At 41.0% G+C, this 19,751-nt stretch overlaps 1 protein-coding gene across 1 annotated transcript in view; it reads right to left on the bottom strand.

The window, feature by feature from the left end:
- Nucleotides 1-9,971, bottom strand: part of CHD7 (chromodomain helicase DNA binding protein 7) — a 62,172-nt gene extending 52,201 nt beyond the window's left edge. The window contains exon 1 of the mRNA XM_053466575.1: nucleotides 9,416-9,971. The gene's annotated coding sequence lies outside the window, so the exon portion shown is untranslated. The remainder of the gene's footprint in view (nucleotides 1-9,415) is intronic.
- Nucleotides 9,972-19,751: the final 9,780 nt, after the last annotated feature.

The following is a 19,751-nucleotide window of genomic DNA, read 5'->3' as shown; positions in this document are numbered from 1 at the left end:
AAGTTTAAGCGATTAGACCTCCAATCTAGTGATCCAGATTAGCACCATTAGATGCGCTGGACAGACATTATTATTAAAAAATAATTTTAATAAAATGGAAAAAATCTAATGGGATTCTATGACTTTGAAGGAAGCAGTCGTCAGAGCGGCCTGTCCGTTCTGATCGTTGGGCTCATTGGAAGTCACTGATGTGTGTGTGCATTTTATCTGTGTCAGCATAGAACGGTTCCCTGCGTGACAGAATACGATGGGAGGAGATGGAAGACCAGACATCATATTTGATGCCATTAACCCTCAAGTGATCTCTTGGCAGTTAACACTACAGCTGAAGCCACAAGGGAATTAAAAACACACAAATTAAATAAAAAGCTAATTTTTGGTACTTTTAATGCAGAGGATATGTTGGGGGGGGCAGCTGGAGCAGAAAAGGCCACCTCCGGAGAACGTATGGCAAGTCCCCCCCCCCACGTCCCAAACACCTCCAGAGGCCTTTTCTTTGGACTGAGCTGCAGCTGAAAATAATTTATCTCCTCTCTTTGGTAGGCCGCAGCATAGGACAGGGAAACATAGCCGCCATGAATAAAGGGCAGCACAAAGGCTGGCTGAGTGTCACAGGATATAAAGGGGCAAAGGTCACCTCCGTGAGCTGGAGGGTACTCCGTCCTGTTATACTCACACAGCTAGCCCATTTAAACCCCAGCCCCCCACCATACTGAGATGGAGGGGGGGGACAATATATAACATATGACATTGAGGTTGATGACCGAGTTTTGTACAACTAATCATGCAACTAGTTTAGTGGTCCGGAAAGCCATTGTCAACTAAATGCATTCAGAGAGATAGCCAACTCGTTTGGATACTAAGGGGTTAACTAGGATGCTAAAGCACTGTTGGGTTTGGGCAGTATGGCGGCGTATCATGTTGATCCTTCTCCTCTGACCTAAGGAGTAATTTTATTGTTCACAACAGTAAGACTTTTGACCATCTGTCCGTCTCTTTCTTTAAGAGGATATGGCAGATACTGTTAAAAAAAATTGCCTTGGGGAGAAAAAAAAAAAAGGAAGGTTGATGGGGGCCTCTGGAAGGACAAGCCTCGGAGTTCTCCTCCTGCTGTTGCTTCAGAGGGGAGGATGGTCCACCCACCCTTCCTGGACCAAGTGAGAGGTGAATGAGTAGCCCATTGTTGCAGGAGCTGCGTGTGGGTGTCCTTGTCTGGATGAGACTGGAACACATACGGACGGCGTGAAAAGGAGGCCATGTTGGGCAGGGAAGTGTTTTGCTTAGGGCTACTAACAATGGCTTCTATTTTTTTTTCTTAAATTCCGTTTTACCCTTTGTCTTGAGACACATATTATAACATAATCCTAACACCGGGAGACGTTCAGGGCTTTTCCAAATCATAGCTAATCACAGAAGTCACCTTAACAGAAAATGAACATTTTTGTATGAAATTTTTTGGACAGCAATAATTTTGTGTAGAATACTGCATTTACAGTATATTATATATATATCGTGCTTATGATGGGGATGGCTTGACAGCAAAATGAAGGCCATGTTAGCAATCCTCTTATATTCTAAACTAGCCGGAATCGTAATAATGTTAGAGCGCAAATAAATGTACGTGGCATAATCATCACTTTGTAGTGTGGCAGGAAGTTAATGTTGCAGCATGGTGCCAAATTTCCAGATTTTAGTCTCTCATTTCACATGGGTGAATATATTTATAGTCGGGAGCAGAAAAGGTTTGGCTTTTTTTTTTTTCCCTTCTTCTCTCCCACAAACCGGACAAAATGTGATTTTCCTGCAATTATATGGATATGTGTAAATAAACTAAGTGATCATTGGCTGTATATGAAAAAAGCTCACGCTGTGTTTTATGGGAAGTAGTATTACTAGGCACAGTCAATAGTCAGCAATGGTCTAGGATCCCATGAAGCTCAGTAGGTTGATGCTTCCAATAGAAATTAGCACTTGAAAAGGATTCTGGGAAACCGGATAGAACTGCTCCGTCAGGCTGAAACCGGTTCTCGATTCGGAATTATGGCAAACTCAGTACCATTTAAATACATCGAATGGAAACAAACATATCAACGATGGCAGGAGAACATTGGCCATCCGGAATCTTAGACGAGACCAAGGACTGACTAAGGTCCGAGTCTCTGCCCCAGGAAGAAAGGGTCAGACTAGGTGGGCCTAATGGTACTGATGTGCCATCAAATTACATGCTTCTAAAAGACATACCCCTAGCCACACAAATGAAATATTAGCGGATAGAAGATAAGACAGGGAGAGTGCCGTGAGGCAGGACAAACACATGCATTAACCATTGGAAGCTCCGTCACCCAGAAGGAACTTTTATATAAGTGCTGTAAAGTAATCCTAACAGGTCATCTTTAAATAGCTCTATCTTAACGTCCTGCTCGAGTTATAAGAAGTAAACAAAGCAATAACCAAACCCATAAGTAAGAGCGTCGCCTAATACTACCGACGCAGAAATTCAGAATACAGCACGCAACTCCGGGAAGAAGCCGCTGGTCTACAACACAAATCTCCATTCACCAATGGAGCACAGCTATGTTGTGCTCAAAACACATCAGGGTAGTGCAAGAAATACGAATATTCTCCAAACTATACTTATTTTTTGGCATACGTGTAAAGCCAACATTTTTTGTACATCTGAAGATAATTTATGGGTAAAGTTAGTAAGAGAAGGCGATTGTCTCAGCAGGTGGCTGAAGGACCACATCCATCCAATGATGGGACATGTTTTTGTAGAAAAAGTTTCATCACTTTTTGCTTTCTTTACCAACCGGGCTACTAACTAAAAAGCAATTTTCTTTTTGTACACAAAATAAGGGACAACATGTCTGTCCATCTGTCCTCGTACATGGGCCACGCGTAAGGAGAATGCTCTTTGTTTTCCGTAGGGTCCTGGCCCATATTCCGAACTATACCCGGCCTCAAACTCCGCACATGTTCAACAATGGGTGTAGGAGTCATGGAAAAAGGGAGGGGATGACAACGTTCCCTATAGTCATAGCAGTTACACAATTAAAGTACTTGTTATAAAAACGCTCACAAAACCCTTCATAACGCATTCATGCAATTGACCCTCCCCCCCTTTTTTTTTTTTTAACTGTTTATATCTATTTATAAAACCACTGGAATAGCCAAAAACAGCATGCTTTACTTAGTGCTCTACGGGTTTTAAGACATGGAGGACCTATATTCTGTATATCCACTTTACAGCATGCAGTTTTATTTTACCGAGAGTGGTAGATAAATGGAACAGCTTCCCAACAGAAGTGGTACCCGCCAATACCGTGAGGGTATTTTGACATGCATGGGATAGGCGCATGGCTATTCTGAATCTAAGGCTAGACCAAGGACTGATTGAGGAAAAACGGGTGGACTAGATGGGCTGTATGGTTCTTATCAGCCAAGTTTCATTCCAACAGCTCATAGTATACAACGTATACGCTACTATTTGCAAACATATTGATGGTACAAAGATACAGATGGATTATGCGTGACGTTTAGGGCTTTAGAAATTAACTATGTGCAGTTTTCCTCTGTAACACGTTGGTTTTCCTGAACCGATAAGATTTACTAGAACCGAAAGCTACCATCCTTGTCTCACCCACAAAATCATTGTTCTCAATCGTCCACACGGCGGTACAAGGGAAAAAAAACTGCCATTTTTCCACTTCATTTCTAGCAGTTTGCCCGGTGTGGAGGGGTTTAGTCATAACACCCACACAGCATGAACCAAGGGGATCTTACAAATCAACTTACTAGAAGAAACTATATTGTAAAGCTTCAGAAAGTCCAACATTCTGTTGAGTTCTGTAGGAACGTCGGCGCAAATGCTCATTATTATTATTATTTATTATTATTATCTTATTATGACAAATATTTCTCTACAACTATTGAGAGACGGATCACCTGGAGCAAAATTTACACTGAATATTTAGTTCTAGAAAATAAAAATTCACATTAAAGTTTATAGAAAAAGAAAGACCTTCTAGGGACTCTTTATAAACCTTTGCTTGGCGATGATGTCACCACATACATGTCTAAATACTGTATCAACTTCATCCAAAAACAACTTTCCAAATAGTTATTATGTATCGGCTAGGAAGTACTAGAAGGGAAAAGTTAACTCTACCATGCCACTGACCCGGGTGAGATGGACGGGTAAAGAACGTTAGAAGACCAAGGAGTTTAAGCAGGAACGTGCCCTAGATATATTTTAAATGTTCAAAGTTCTGTGAAACTCATCTTAATGAAGCAAACGTTAGACCCAAAACGAGAGATGAAGTGGAACTACTGCATAAAACAAAAAATCTTGTGAGCGGAGTTTTAGGTACGTCTTTAAGAATAATGTTTGCGTGTTTAGGTGCTGCTAGCAGTTCAGAAGCTCCGTCCTACCTGGGAACAGCTTAAGAAGAATTCTATGTTGCAGCTCTGAACTAATCAGCTTTAACATGCTTATGGAGAACATCCTTAACAGCTTTGGTGTCATACGCAGCCTACTTATTCTTTAAAAAAAAAAAAAGCCAAGAGACAACTGTTTAACCCCGTCAAGACCAGGTGCTTTAGCCATCTTTGCCTGATTCTCTAGGTATTCGTCCATTTCATGTCTCATAGCAGAACGTGGAAGAAAAACCCCTGATTCAAGGCGTATCCATTATTGGTTTTCTTAAAAATCCAATTTTTAAAAAAAATTAGACTCATCCGTAATATTTAACAGTAGGTATGCATTGTGGGGTGCTATAACGATACATTGTATTCTTTGTACAATACTCCACGTGCCGATACTGTAAAGAAATACTCAAAGCTCAAATCGGTAAGAAAAGCCTTGGGGTAACACCTGCCTTGAAAGCGGCAGATGCTGTTCCACGACGGCTGAACTCAGTGTAACTTCGATCAGAAACAAGCAGTGCGATCTATAATTGCACGATACAGGTAGCTGACCGTGATGGGAGTTTTAGTTTCCCGCACATACTTTCTCCCCAATTTGGTACCAAGCCAACAACGTGTTAAAACCCAACAAGAATTGTATGAGTAACGGCCCCTATTAAGGACAATCATGTAACAATAATAGCAAATGCAAAGCTGGGGTAATTATAGAATGTAACTTCATGAGAAAAATGCTCTTCTAGGTTACAGAGTTCTCCTCCTCCTGCACCTCAGATAATTATACAGACCAAGAGAACACCGAGGCTCCCACCTGTAAATTATAAATACTTCCCATCGGACAAAATGTCTCTACGGTTTCACCAGAACTCCACAAAGGTCTCTGGTTCCATCACTGCCTTTTCTACAAGTTCTCTGGTTACATTTCAGCTGCCATCAGTGGAAAAAAAGCTTTAGTTTTTGGATTATTTTTTTTTCATAAATAAGTGTATTGTGGGCTATTCTCTTTCCTTAAGATGCCTTGATCAGATTCTGCGCATGTTCTACTTATTGGAGTCTAGCCGACAGATACCTAGTCAAAGTTCACATTCCGTTACTCGGGAGTTGGCCGGTTAGATAAGGGGCACCGCGACCCACAGTTGAGATCACTCAGTGGGGTTTATGCACCAAAAGGGCAGTTGTGTTTCTACTTCCTCAGTTGACCACGCAATACGAAGGACAAACACTGGTAGGTTTCTCCAGCATGAAGGCTGAGTTGGTTTTGCATAATTCCATGGATGAAAGAAAAAAAAAACAAAAAACAAAAAAAAAAAAAAACATCCCACCGATTTAAACTATGCATTATACAGGGCAAGCCAAGCTTCTCCAGGGACTGGCCCTTCATAATGTAAAGTGAAGTCAGGGTGTTGAAACCACAACTATCCTGTTAGTGAATAGACCTCATTGTGTTTTGTCCCTCCAGCAGACAAAGAAAAGCACAAGAAAAAAAAAAGTTCTAAACTAAGGAGGCATCTGAGCTCCCAGAATCCTTTGTAGCTTTACATCCAAATCGGCCAAATGAAAAGGCATCAGCTTCAACTAGAGACTCCATTTTCTCTTGAAAAAGTTTTAACTAAAGTCTTAATCATAAAGCAAGCAGCACCACATGGATACGAATACATCCAACACTAGCGTGTTTGGAACAAATATTCTTACATATTTAATGTTACTAAAATCAAAGCTGATACAGCCCCCGCCTGGCATTGAGAAGTCCTTAGACTTGGGCTTATCTTACTGTAGCATCCCAATTACTGGCCACAAACAGGCCCAACGGGAGACGGATGTCCTCACCGATTCCATATGATTTTGGGCAATAAGGCGGACATGAAGATGAAAAGTAGATTCATCTCATCGATGGGGTACAACCTGTTAACGTCCGTTACGAACGAAGAACAATGTTATATAAAACTTACTTTAAACTGGTATTAATCTCAAAATAAGTCAAATAATGTTTTCAAGGACCAAACTACTGAAGCTATTTCAGAAAACGAGGTCAGACTCCAAAAGCTGGATGAGAAGAAGGCTCAGAGGAAATAGTGCTTAATAGAAGGGGTGGAGAATACATGGAGCGTGCGCCTGGAATGGATGGCAGAAACAGAAAACGCCAGCGATTATCCTGCGTGTAGCAAGGTAAAGCAGACATTAACTCTTTCAACACTGAAAGCAAACGTCATGTCGAACATAAATCTCCAAACGAAAAGAAAAAAAACTGGACAGGAGTAGTAGAGAGTTACTGCTGGATAACTCCCTGTGCGAGGCCACAGAGACACCAAACGTAAGAAAGGACTCTAAAAATCCACTCCACGCTCACCGGCCGTACACATTCCATAAAGCAAGAGCATTACGCACTACTTCACACAGATTTCCCTGACAGGGACTCGTCACGTGGCCAAGGGCACGTTCCCACGCTTTCCATGAGCTTCAGTGGCACTGCCGCCTTAATTACAGCTCGCTGTATTAACCCTGTAAGGACTCGCAGTTTCACAAAAGGGAATTTCAGCCAGAACTCGTTATCCCTTTCTGGTGAGGATATATAAATAACCAGAAAACTTTTCGATCCCTATCGAACCTTGCGTCCCCGTACGTCCAAAACAAAATACTCTCAAGCTATTTAGTGGAATTGGCCCCCCCCACACACACACACGTGATGGTGATGTTGTGTGAAATCACACTAACGACTTCATCCATTAAAGCTTCTATTTCCAAGCAAAGCCTGTTATAACATTGACACTGTTACACCGAGAGAAGAAAGGAGAAACCCTAGCCATACGTTAGCCATATTCCTTCATCGCCCCCACCCAACCTTTATTTACAGGGTGCATTTATATATTTTACGAGACTTGCGTCAAACGTGAAAACGAAAAGTTTAAGCCTTAAAAGGAAGTGTTAAAGGAGTGTTATGGAAAGCGAGCTTAGGTTGATCAGGGTTACCAATGTCGATGACTGGGTCCTGGTTAATTAAAGCTGCCATTTTAGGCTACAAAACAATGGCCTCCGTGCCAGTGGGACTGAAACTTTGTTGGAAAGAAAACGGTTGGGCTGCGATGGGCGAGTAAAGCGCTGAGCGTTTCTCAGACGGCGGTGGGGACAGCAGAATTTCATGGGGACAATGGCCTCCCTGTCGTTAACATGCATGGCTGCTAAGGACTTCCAGGGGACATGTTCATCCTTCGTGTTTGTGGCATCACTCATCGGGGGAACAAGTTATCTGATCCAATAAAATGAATTAAAATAAAATAAATAAAAAATAAAAACTAAATGGCGGAGAGACCACCTGCCACAAACCGACGCTGGCTGGAAGATCCTGCACTCGGTGGTTTGAAGCCTTTAGAAGCTGGAGTTTGTGTGCTTGGCGTGCGGGTCAGGGCGCTCTCCCATTCAAAAGGAAACTCCTCCTCAATTGCTACTTTTGTGTCCTTTGTCTATTGTTTGTTAGGTGAGAGAAGATACTTTAAATAAAGGCGGCGTGATAGCAGTTTGCTAAATGCCCTGTTATACGGCACTTTGCACCCATTTTCGGGCGCCCGATTCAACGGCTTCACTGATCCCCCCCCCCTCCCCCGGGTACCCTCCTGTTAAAGGCCATCAGGAGGAGATGAATGCTTTGCAATGATGGCTGCTGGTAGCCTGCAGCGCCTTCTCCATGAGCCTCACCAATAGCCTCCCCTTCTCCCTCCCATCTACACCAGCAAGACCCAGTTCAGCCACAGAGCAGAGGGATGTGAACAGGGAAACCATTAAAAATACATATACAGAGGCCAGGTCTTAGAGCACATCTCTCCAGGACAATGACCCACTCCCACCATCATCATCATCATCATCATCAGGTTATAGCTTGAGGAACCTCAACACCCAACCTCCAAAAGCTAGCATCTCATTAAAGTAACCCCAGTGAGGGGGTGTGAGGGGGCAGCAGCCATGGCACTGATCACACACAGGGCCACCTGGTCCAGTGAGCCGAGCAAAAGTCCAAACCAATTGAATACAAGGATTTACCGACACGATCGAGTCACCTTGGCCACTTTCCGGAGTGTCCGAGTCGCGTTTCAGGCAGCAGTGGGTTTGTTGTTTCGGGGGATCGCGATAACGGAAAGGAGGAGAGTTTGCGGGGGTCTCATCCCTCCCGCTGTTCTCACCTACACACTCGCTTCTCGGAGCCCAGTCCTGCACTTTGTAAAGCACCTCGTGTTCCCGATGCAGATCTGCCCCCTCCCCCAAACTGTTTGCCACTCACTCGCCCCCCGGAGCGACACAAAAAACATGTCTCCTCATCCTCACAGAGATCTCGGCGGTCCGGACACACCACCTACGGGTGAGAGAGCCTTCATCAGGGGGGCGAGATGCTGCACACCTAGCCGTGAGCCGGAATGATTCGGTGCATCCACACACTCATACTCACACCCCGGCCGGGACAGCCCCTCACTCCACAGATACCCCCATTCCATGCACACACTTTGCCCAAGTAGATCCTCCAATCCCCTCCACTGCCCACAGTAGGCAAACTGATTGATCCGGAGGGTGGACGGACAGGATCTCCTCATGCGGTCACAATCCCAACACCCCCCTCCCTCCGGCCACAGGATCCTCCATCTATCCATCTCTTTCTCTGCCCTCCCCCTCCTCCATGCACTGTACACCAGGACTCGTGCTCTGCAAGGACGGCACAAAAACACCAGCCCGGCGCGGACCCCACGGAGGATAACCGGAAAAAAACTCCACGCGTCCTACCCGCTGCCGGCACGAAACTTCCCCGGCAGACCCCACACCCCCAACTCTCAGCCAAGTTTGCTGCCCACACCGTGGAGCGAGCAGGTTAAGTTTTGGAAGGACACGGATTGCCACGACCTCCTCCATACCCCCCTCTCCATTACATCAATGTGCCCCATACAAGTCCACGAGAAGGGCAGAAGTAAGACCCCCCCCCACCTCCGCCGCCACCTTTCAGCACCGCGCTTACCTCTGTAGAGGGCAGGATCCGGGGCACCTCGCCGGCACACACTGTCCTATTGTCTCATCAGCAGATCTCTATCACTTGATAGGGGCACTCTTATCTCTCTCCGTCTCCCCCCTTTCCTCCTCTCCGGGCTGCAGGGGAGGAGGGGGAAGATCTCTGGCTGTAGTTTACGCTTTGTTTTTCCTCCCCACACTCCACCTTTTATCTTTATTTCTGCCGCTCTTTACTCTCTCTCCGTCCCGTCCTCCCTTCTTCTTGTTCTTATCGCCTCTCTTTCCTTTGTGCTTTAATTTCAGCTCAAGTTTAATCCGATAGTGCACGAGCGCGTCCGCACGGAGGAGGCGAACCCGCGGCTCCGTCGGACACTCACAGCTCGGGATCCACTCACTTCTCTACGGGCACCAGCTCCACCCGCGTTCACGTGTCCTCCCCGAGGACCGAGCGCGCACCCGGGGGCCGCGAACTCACACACACATGCAACGCCCCGCCCACTCCATGCCCTCCCCCTCACTCAGGCACACAGTGGCGTGACGTCACGCGGCCACCAGGCATAATTTATGCAAGAATTCACTAGCGCTTTCATTCAGTTCTCTCGCTCGCTCGCCCCCTCCTCCTTCTCTTAAAGAGATACACACCCTTTGCGGAAAGCATGCCTCGTTTATTTATCACGCTGTGGCGAGCGTTTGTTCGTGTTTGTAAAGCATCCGTTGCATCGTGCAGTGATTTAAATTTTAAAGGCTGGAGATAATATTATAAAAAAATATATATACAAATCACTTTAATGCGTGAACAGGACGGGATACAACGTTACAAAACTCATTTAACCGTATATTATTAATATGTATTTTATATTATTCTATCACTTTATATTATAAAGCGAATTTTCCATTTTCCTAAATTAAAATTTCCACAGATTTTACCACAATTATTTTTTTAAAATTCGTATTAAAATATTTTCGGCAAAACAAACACAAATTAGTAAAATATGGGGGGGGTCCTAGCCATGCGATTCAAAACATAGCGCTTTAACTGCGGTCGCGCGTTTATCCCGCCTTTCCGATAAGCCACGCCCCCATAGCGTTACAACAGGGGCGCAAAATATTTAACAACATTTCGTGTGCGTCAATCACGCTCATTGCAGCCGGTATTTCGTTATATGAAGCCGGGCACGGCATATAACGTATAAATACGGTTTATTCCGAGCAGAGTGGCATGGAGCTGGTTAAAAGCCCATCATGAGGTATAATCCCCAGGATGGGGCTGTGTACTGATTTCTATTATCAGCCATTTATAAGGTGTAAATTACAGATGTCACAAATTATTCCAAATCAAATGAAATCGGCTGGAATCATTTTCTGATTCAGGGAGGAAATCTTTTACAACTAGATCTGAAAATACAATGAAATGCACCCCCCTCCCTGTGTTAATTGGGGAGCCTGGTTATATACATTATATATAATTAAATGCTAAGTACTGCTGTAATTAGCAAAACTTCCTGTTTGTTTCCAATCATGTATCTGGTTCTTTGGGGTCTTTGTTGTATACATTTTTTTTTATTATTATAACAGAATAATTTTGTTTGAGGGGGGATAACATGGGGATTGATCCCCCCTTTTTGTTCCCCATTTGGTGCATCCCTAAAATTGATCATTGGTGGTCCATTGGATGAAGACAGCATTAATCATTATCAGACACTTTTTGCTGCTGAAAACAAAGAAATTATCCCAAACTGCAACATGTTAAAAAAAAAAAAAAAATCAAGCCTTCCTCTGCCTATGGATACCTTATGTTGAAGTATCTGTAGTCCCTAGTGTGGTGTAACAATTATAATAATATTGGTAACAACAACAATAATAATAATAATGGTAACAACAATAATGATGATAATAATAGGAATATTTTTTTAAGACATAGTACACTTAAAATAGACTCGGAACGGTAACCTGTACCCCTGCTACAAATGCTTTAGGAATTGGGCAATGTATAGCACAGGAGTAGCCAACCTTTTCTTTAATGAGATCTACTTATGGCTAATAAAAACAACAGAGCGCCACTATGACAACGTGCTGAAACGGCATTTTAGGGATTCCAAAAATTACATAAATTTAATGTTTTAATTGTATTTCTACCCCAGGCTTTGTTGCACAAGAACAGGTATATGCACAGCGACGAGTGTTCCAGTCTACACAGCTACTCAGTGGTAGGCAGTGGGCTTCTTGTTGGAGATCCCTGTTGTCTGGATCCTTTGGGCGCCCCCTCCACCAACACATTTCACCCTAAAAAATCAATAGATCTTAGTGGATTTCCTTTGTGTCCCTACATCCCCGCAATGTCGAGTTTTCCGCTGCCCTAGAGAATAGGTGATAATGTGATAGTTGCTGTGTAGGTGTTTATATCTAGAAAGTGTCCATTTGATCAGAAGGTTCAAACACCTCTAATGGCCTCAAGTGAGGTCTTCACTGGGTGTCTTCTCGGAATCATATTCGTAAAGTCGCCCTAGTTTAAACAGAATTATCTTTTTCATTACTAATAATTTCTTGTTTAAAATTAAAAAATAAAACAAAAGTTGCCCGAGTCCTTGTAGTGATGCCTTTTTGAGTTTGTAAAAAATACAGCAAACTTTTCTGTATAGAAAATGTATTTTATATTCATTTATTCAAGAATGGATTTATGAAGTATGAATTTATTTTTGTGTATGCATCACATGCATCTTGTTTTTGGGGAAAAAGATAGTTTCTCACCTATACAGCCTGAAGCCAAAAACAGAATTCTAGAGGTCGGTTTTAGTGCCTTCTAGAAAAATGTGCAGTCTGCACTTGGAGTGAAGGAACCCCAAACATAAAAAAAAGTCTGCGGTATCTCAGTTGGGGTTTTATATAAAAGTGTCTGTGATCAAGGTGGTTCAGTTACAGCCTAAAACTATTTTGTACCTCCTGTGATAAGGCAGAAAAAATAATTAATTTTTTTGATAATATTTCTGTTGCAGACTTTACTAGTCCACAAATATTCAATTTTTTCTTTTTTTGACCATTTATCTTCGACAGAAAGCTCGGCCCCTCTTTGCTGGCGTTATCTGCACTGTGGATTAGAAAGAGAATAAAAGCCACACTTCAAGATAAAAAAGGGGGTCACAATCGTGCCCGGTATTTGTTCTTATGTATAAAACGAATTCAAGCAACTGTATTCATGGCATTCATAGGCAGAAATCAGACAACACGGAATACCCCAACTTTTTATATACAACCCTTAATGTGTACTTGATGTTTGTCATCTGGGAGAGAACGGGCCCCCTACATCACAATGTAGCTATTATGCTCGTGCTCTGAAAGTGTGTACTTGAACATAATGTATGATATCCAAATTACCTTGCCTAAATGCAAATTAAATCATTACAGGGAACCCAGGATTTTCAGAGATATCCCCACAGTGTAAACGGAACACCATTAATATGTAAATGAATGGTGTGTGTGGGGCGGTGAATTAAATAATATGTTTTATACAAAACGACATCATTCTACAAGGAAACGTTTCATTCAGATGACTGGTTAATTTTTTTTTTGCATTAACACAAATAATACATATAACTGATGTTTGTATATAAACTGGATCGTACCCTTATATAATACACTAAATAAAATTAGTGAAAGTTAACACTTTACAATCATTTAAATTGTATTTAACTAGGAAATCTGTCATATTGTTCTGAACCTTAATATATGACTAGAGAATATTGTATTCTTCATTGCACATTAACCATAACTGCACATAACTAATGTATACTATATGTATGATACAGTGTATATCTCTATGTATTATATACTGTGTATAATGTAGACATAATTTATACACATAACGTATATAATATATATATTATATATATATATATTACACTGTATATATTGTTTTTCACAGGAACATAAGCAATCACATAGACCATAAAAATTTCAGAGATAAACTGTATATAACAGTATATATGTATATATATATATATATATATATATATATATATATATATATATATACTCAAAAGACAAGATAAAGTACATGTATATGTTACCATCCTAGAGTATATAGAAAATTCAGAGGAAGAGTACATTAGCTTCATATGTTCTATATATATATATATATATATATATATATATATACTACACATTACATTTTATATGATACATTACTGTTAACCTGGAAAAACAAACAATGCGTTTCTGTCCCATAGATCTTAAAATCTAATTTTAAATATCTCTGTTATAGATCAGTCATTTTGTTATTATGTTTGAGCTGCTGTAATTCGAAATTGAAGAGATGGCTTCTTCCATGACACTTTCCTCCTCTCCATTACACACAGTCACAATTCAGCTGCACCGGTCCTATTGCTGTGTGTGTAAATTGCCTTTCTCAAATAGGTCGAAGGTATAAAAATCATTTATAGCATAGACATGCAAAGTTTAACACTGGAGGAACCCACAGACAATATGTGTGTTAAACCCCCCTGCGCCTGGCTGTAGTAATCTGCTTTAAAGCATTTCGAGGATCTACTACGAGAGGGTTAATCTTCTTTTTCTGTCTAAACCTTTTTTTTTCTTCTTCCATTTTACATGGTTTCATTAGCATGTGAGCCTTGGGACGGTGAATGGTTTTATATTTTCAGATTTATTTGTCATCATTCTGTCCTGACATCTGCCTTTTCCCTCAATAGTTTTGTGTGATCTTTATTCCAGCGATGGGACTAAAACATTTTATATTTACAGTTCAGAAACCCAAAAGCCATTGGACATAGAAATGTATGTATAATTATTTAAGCTTCTAACACCAGTTTGTTTAAAAGTTGTGACAAAGAAGGCTCTTGAAGGTCGCGCCATTGTGGTGGTAGAATTTGACTAAAGATAGTCCCTTTTGTCATTTGAAAATAAAACCTATGACATTATGCATCATGAAAATGGAAACTTTGTGGGAGAGGCAGCAGAAAGATGAAAATAATGATCATTTCTCATAGCATGAAAGCAGTGAGCCATGGGAAATCGCTGTATTACCAAGGAGGGGCTTAGCCATTTCTGGTGCCCCCTTTGCACATGCAAAAGAAAATTTAAAAAAATACCTTTTCCAAATCATACATTATGTTTAGAATTTTTAGACTTATTTTATCGCAACAGATCGATCTAGAATTTGGCCACATCCAGCATCATTTTTCACTTGCTTTATTTTCTGTGTATTCTTTTAATTGCTGCCAAGAGATATCAGCTTCACGGGATAAATAGGCAAAAAGCAATAATCCGGTCAGTTTGTTTCTAATTCCTTCATGTTGAAAGAACATCTATTAGTTATATATTGCACTGTTAATGTACGGTTTACACCTTCTCATTGTTCTTACAGGTTGGAGGTCTGGCGGTAGTGAATTACTGTACACCATCTCTGATTGTCTACCACACGTTGATATCACACATTACCAAGCTCATTTAGACTACCGAAGCTATGCCTAACGTAACTCTAGACATAAATGAAAGAAACAATGTGTTTTTTAAAATGTAAGAATTAAGAAAAATCAAGTAACTTTAGGATTAGAGATCCAGGGTCAGCACATCGGGCAAATGCTTGGTGGGTCTGTGTCGATAATTCCCATTTATCGTTATTGGCGCATGTGTGACCACACGGATGTCATTAGTTGGCCACAAGCCGTAGAGTGCCCCTCTGGTTCCGCTTGCTGGTATGTTATAATTCGTATAACCCGATACAAACCATCCATATCGATATTTAATAGCATTCACGCCAATTGATTAAAAAAATATAATAATATTCATACCTGGGAAGTCTCAGCTATTCTACACTCCACTGATCATATACGAGCCCCAGTTGGTGCTTTTGCAATCAACCTGTTACGGTTAATATCCCTGCTTGAATGCAGGTGACTCAGTTAAGTGTATCTTTAAATAACGGCAAGTCAAGTTTTCTAACCCGTATTAAAGCCACTTGATTGAAACATTGAGCGAGTCCCTACATAGAATCTTCGCAGTGGGCTTTTGGGCTTTTAACGAGTTAATTCAGTATCATCTAATTTTAGAAAGTTCTCAGGTATTATAGTAATAAGGCTGTAAATGTGTTATCACTATAGACTCTCACTAATTCAAATGCCTTAGTTGCACACCTTTATACACTTTTATACATAACACCTTGACACACAGATACATTTTGAAGGGACCACTTCCGGTCCCACAATTCCCTTAAACTGGAAATTTAGGATTTGTGTTTACAACAAATAAAAGTATTAACAACAGGTCAGTTACACTGGTCACGCTTTTCCAAGATTATCTTCTACGCTTTAAAAATATATTGAGCCAAACTTCTCCAACCCACTATAATAGGTCAACGAGAGAAGATAGTGATAGGGGTCAGCGGTGATATTATTGATAACAAGGAAATAAATAATTTCACTTGTCATGGATGGGAGGAAATCATACTTCCTCAGGAGGCAGCTACAGGTAATTACCAGAGCTGTGTTTTTCACCAAACTATAACATTTTTATTATAGCCTCGTTAAGGATACTTCCCATGAAACGTTAAGTACATCTTGATTTTTTTTATTTTGTGCAGTAAAAGAATTAGGAGACAAAGCAAGTGTTGCATATGTCGGTTGCATTTAAAAGTGCAACATCAAGTAAATTGTTCAAGTGGAACTGCCACCCAATAAAATGTTACATTTAATAAAAAATAATAAACTCATAAAGCAGTGGAGCTGTAACTGTGAAAAGCTCAGTATATTTACAGGACTGATACATGAGTTTGCATATAACCAATTTCACAGGGTGAAGGGTGTGAGTTCTATATAGTGTTTTTGGCACCTTCTGGCCCGGAGGGGAGGTAAAGCCAAGTGGCTTCATTGGCCCCTTGCCCCCTGTAACTAACATATGCAGTGGCACACATATTTACACATAGACTCTCACACTAGCACACTTACACTGACACACACTTATACACACTAACTCTCAAATTAACACAGACTCTAACACACACTCCCTCTAACACACACTTACACATACATACTCACTCTAACACACATCCATAGTCATTCTCTTACTCCATCCCTCACCCCCTTGTTCGAAGTTTTATTTTTTAAAGCTGCTTGCACACTGTGCGAGCAGTAACGCTTCTACCGTGCTTTCATGTAACATCATGTTACACACGCTCACCTGTGCTTAGGGCATCATCCTATCATGCGCAATATAACCCCTGCACAGGTGGATGAAAAGAAAACTACAGTAGTAGCTTTCAAGAGAAACTGCTCCAAGGTAGGAATAATGGAGATTTTCATGGGCCTTCAATCTATTATTTCTATTATTATTGCATTTAAATAATCTTAAATGTAATTTTTTTTTGTGTCCTTGAAGACATGTATCGTTATTTTACTTTTGACATTAAACTTCACTAATCTCACTTTGTTAGCGAGTTTGGGTGTTCCTCACCCAGTTTTATTTCTCTTACACGACTGTTTCTGTTTCTGTTAATGATTGTGTTTCATTAGCATCTATTTGGTGTAATTGTTTAATCATACACTTAACTATATGCCTATAAAATTCCTGACATTGTGCAAGTGTACCTTACATGTGTGAGTATGGCTGTGTATGTATGTGGACATGAGCAGGAATTGTGTAAATGTGTGTGAGGGAGTATATGTTAACATGAGCGTGTAGGGTATAAGTCTGTGTGGGGTTTAAGTGAGTTTGTGTGTGTGCATGTGTGTTGGTGTGACTGTGTAAGTCTATGCAAATGTCAGAGGGTGTGTAAAAATGTGAATGTGAGTTATTGGGGGGTGCCAAAATTTATGATCCAGGAGGCCAGGTTCACGAAGAAAACACAGGAAAAAGAAGACAAACAAGAAATAGGAATGAAGCGTGAATGAGAGTCTGAGAGAGCATGAGAGAATGAATGTATTAATCATGATATAACACAATGGATGTTGCCGTGTTGTGTGTGGGGCAGCATTTTATCTTTGGACTGAGGCAGCACAATGTCTTGGGCCAGCCCTGTGTGGAATATGTCAGTTGGTTTGTTTCTAATTACACATGCAGTCATGTGCGTACATGTTTACTAAAGCCAGAACATAATACAGAGTATGACATTATCTTTATTATCCTTTCAGTAGGTTACTAAGCCTAGCTCCCAACTATACAGAATAAATCAGGAGAGTCCTGTTTGTTGGGCACTATTCTCCTCGGAATTTTGTGCCGCTCTATATTGGAGAGTAGTGGGGATCACAGACTGGTTAGGGAGATCAGATGGTCTCCTCTGACAGGCCCACTAGCAGTTAAATCAATTGAGGACTTTTGCAGCATAGACGTCGATCACATATCCCACATGGCCTCATCATGATGCACTGAAAATTTGCAACTGGATATGATGTCATAACTCAGTATTCTACAACATTTAAAAATGGAACCACACCTCTATTTTTTTCTAGGCTTCTAGAACTTCAGTAGTTGGGGAATTCCAATCAGTAAAAAAAGTCACCTAAATAGTGAGATAATTTAAATAAAGAATAGTACATATTTTCAGTACAAGTACATCTCAGTTAACACGCTCAATTTATAATGAGGAATTGAGAATGTCTGGCGGCTTGATTTTCCTCTGTATGACACGCGAGATATTTTAAAATTGTCTATAAACTATGAAGCTGTAAAAAAGCCAGCATCGGCAGGCAAGCTAACCACAACCCTGGCTATTCACAATTCAGTGCCCCTATTCATGTACCGAGTAGGAGAAAAATCAGAACAAATCAGTTAAAGCATTTGTGTAAATGAATGAATGAGAGTTAATAACTATTCTATCCAATTATTGTGTCAAAGTAGGTTGGAGATAGCAATTCATTAAATTCCAGAATAACTTAACCATTTCAGTTCTAGACAGCAGGATACTAAGGCACTGATCCAAAACAAGGAGTTGTTAATGGATAATTGTTAACAGTTGGCAGGCATGGAATATCACTTATGTAAATGTTGTTTAAATACATGGGCCCATAATAAGTCATGGAGCACTGAATGACCGAGGAGGAGGCATAGATAATTGAAGTTTATATTAAACACAGGCTAATGATTGGGTATGGGGGGGGTAAGGAGGCTTTAAATTCATACTCTGATAAGATGCTACTATGATCCGTGACATATGGTACTCTGATGAACTATATCATGATGTGATGATTAGAGCCAGGCCAAAAAAATCCACCTAGCGAAAATGTATTGGGAAAAACTGTATTCCTGCATCTATGTTTGAGCTGACATATTCGTCATGATCCTTATGACATCATTAATATTATAAAAGCCACCATATTCAGCAGAGCTGTACAATTTGCAGACAGGACATGGCAAGTAGTGCATCACAACAATTGGAAACAAAGGGTAAGGTGTGTTGTGATGAGTGCAACTTTTAAGGAAAAGCATTGGAGGCAAACGTGTGTGGTTTCTGCTCACTTTCTCTCCTATAAGTGCTTTCCGGGGGAGGTACAGCAGAATCAAAAAAGCCAACTATGACCAAAATCACAGACCCAAAGCAAGGACACAGCAAACTCATGGTCAGACAGTTCTTGGGTTTGGGCAGGCAGCACAGGTTCCGTAACTGAGGCATCTGTTTCTCCACTGTGTTGATTCTGAATTGAGGTATTGCATTTTTTAATATTTCACTCTGCTCTAGTCAGGATGTTGAAGCTGTACTTCTGTCCTCAAGCTTCCTCGAGCCATGTGCAAGGGGAAGCCTGGAAATCCATCTCCTGGTAGCTGAGTGTGGAGGTAGTGAGATCTGTATCTCTAACTACACAAATATGTCTAAAATTAAAGAGATGGACTATTACCTCATACAGTTTATGGGGCCATGGATGCCAGATCTTACTTTGATCACTTAGAGAAGAAGAAGAAGTTGAAAATAACTTTGCATGAATCTGCCTGTTTCTTGGCAACAGACCCCAGGATGGTGTTGTGCCTGGGCATACAGGACACATTGGTGCCCCTCCAAACCCTTTAAATGAGCTGTGAGCTTAATGCTTTCACAATCTGACTGGAATGACGAATATAACAATATAAAAATATGATCAGCATTGCTAAAGTAAAGTTTGTATTATTTATGACTGCGTAACGTGGAATTGTTCATGCTGGCCAGCAGTTTGCGCTGCTATAAATAAACATCTGGGCCTTTCCCACCCCATAATTTGTCTTGTGTTTATTGTTAGAAGGGTAATGGCCAGACACAATCTGTCTTCCCTTAACCCTTCAGATACTCCAATAACTGTGGCATTCTCATTAATATGGATACTTTGCACTTAGGACCTCTTTTACTCCTTTCCTAACGCAGATGATATTCA

This window comes from Spea bombifrons, chromosome 5 (assembly GCF_027358695.1).
Source record: "Spea bombifrons isolate aSpeBom1 chromosome 5, aSpeBom1.2.pri, whole genome shotgun sequence".
Classification (NCBI taxonomy): Eukaryota; Metazoa; Chordata; class Amphibia; order Anura; family Pelobatidae; genus Spea; species Spea bombifrons.
Note: the sequence above shows the minus strand (reverse complement) of the source record. Positions and strands in the feature narration are given on the sequence as shown.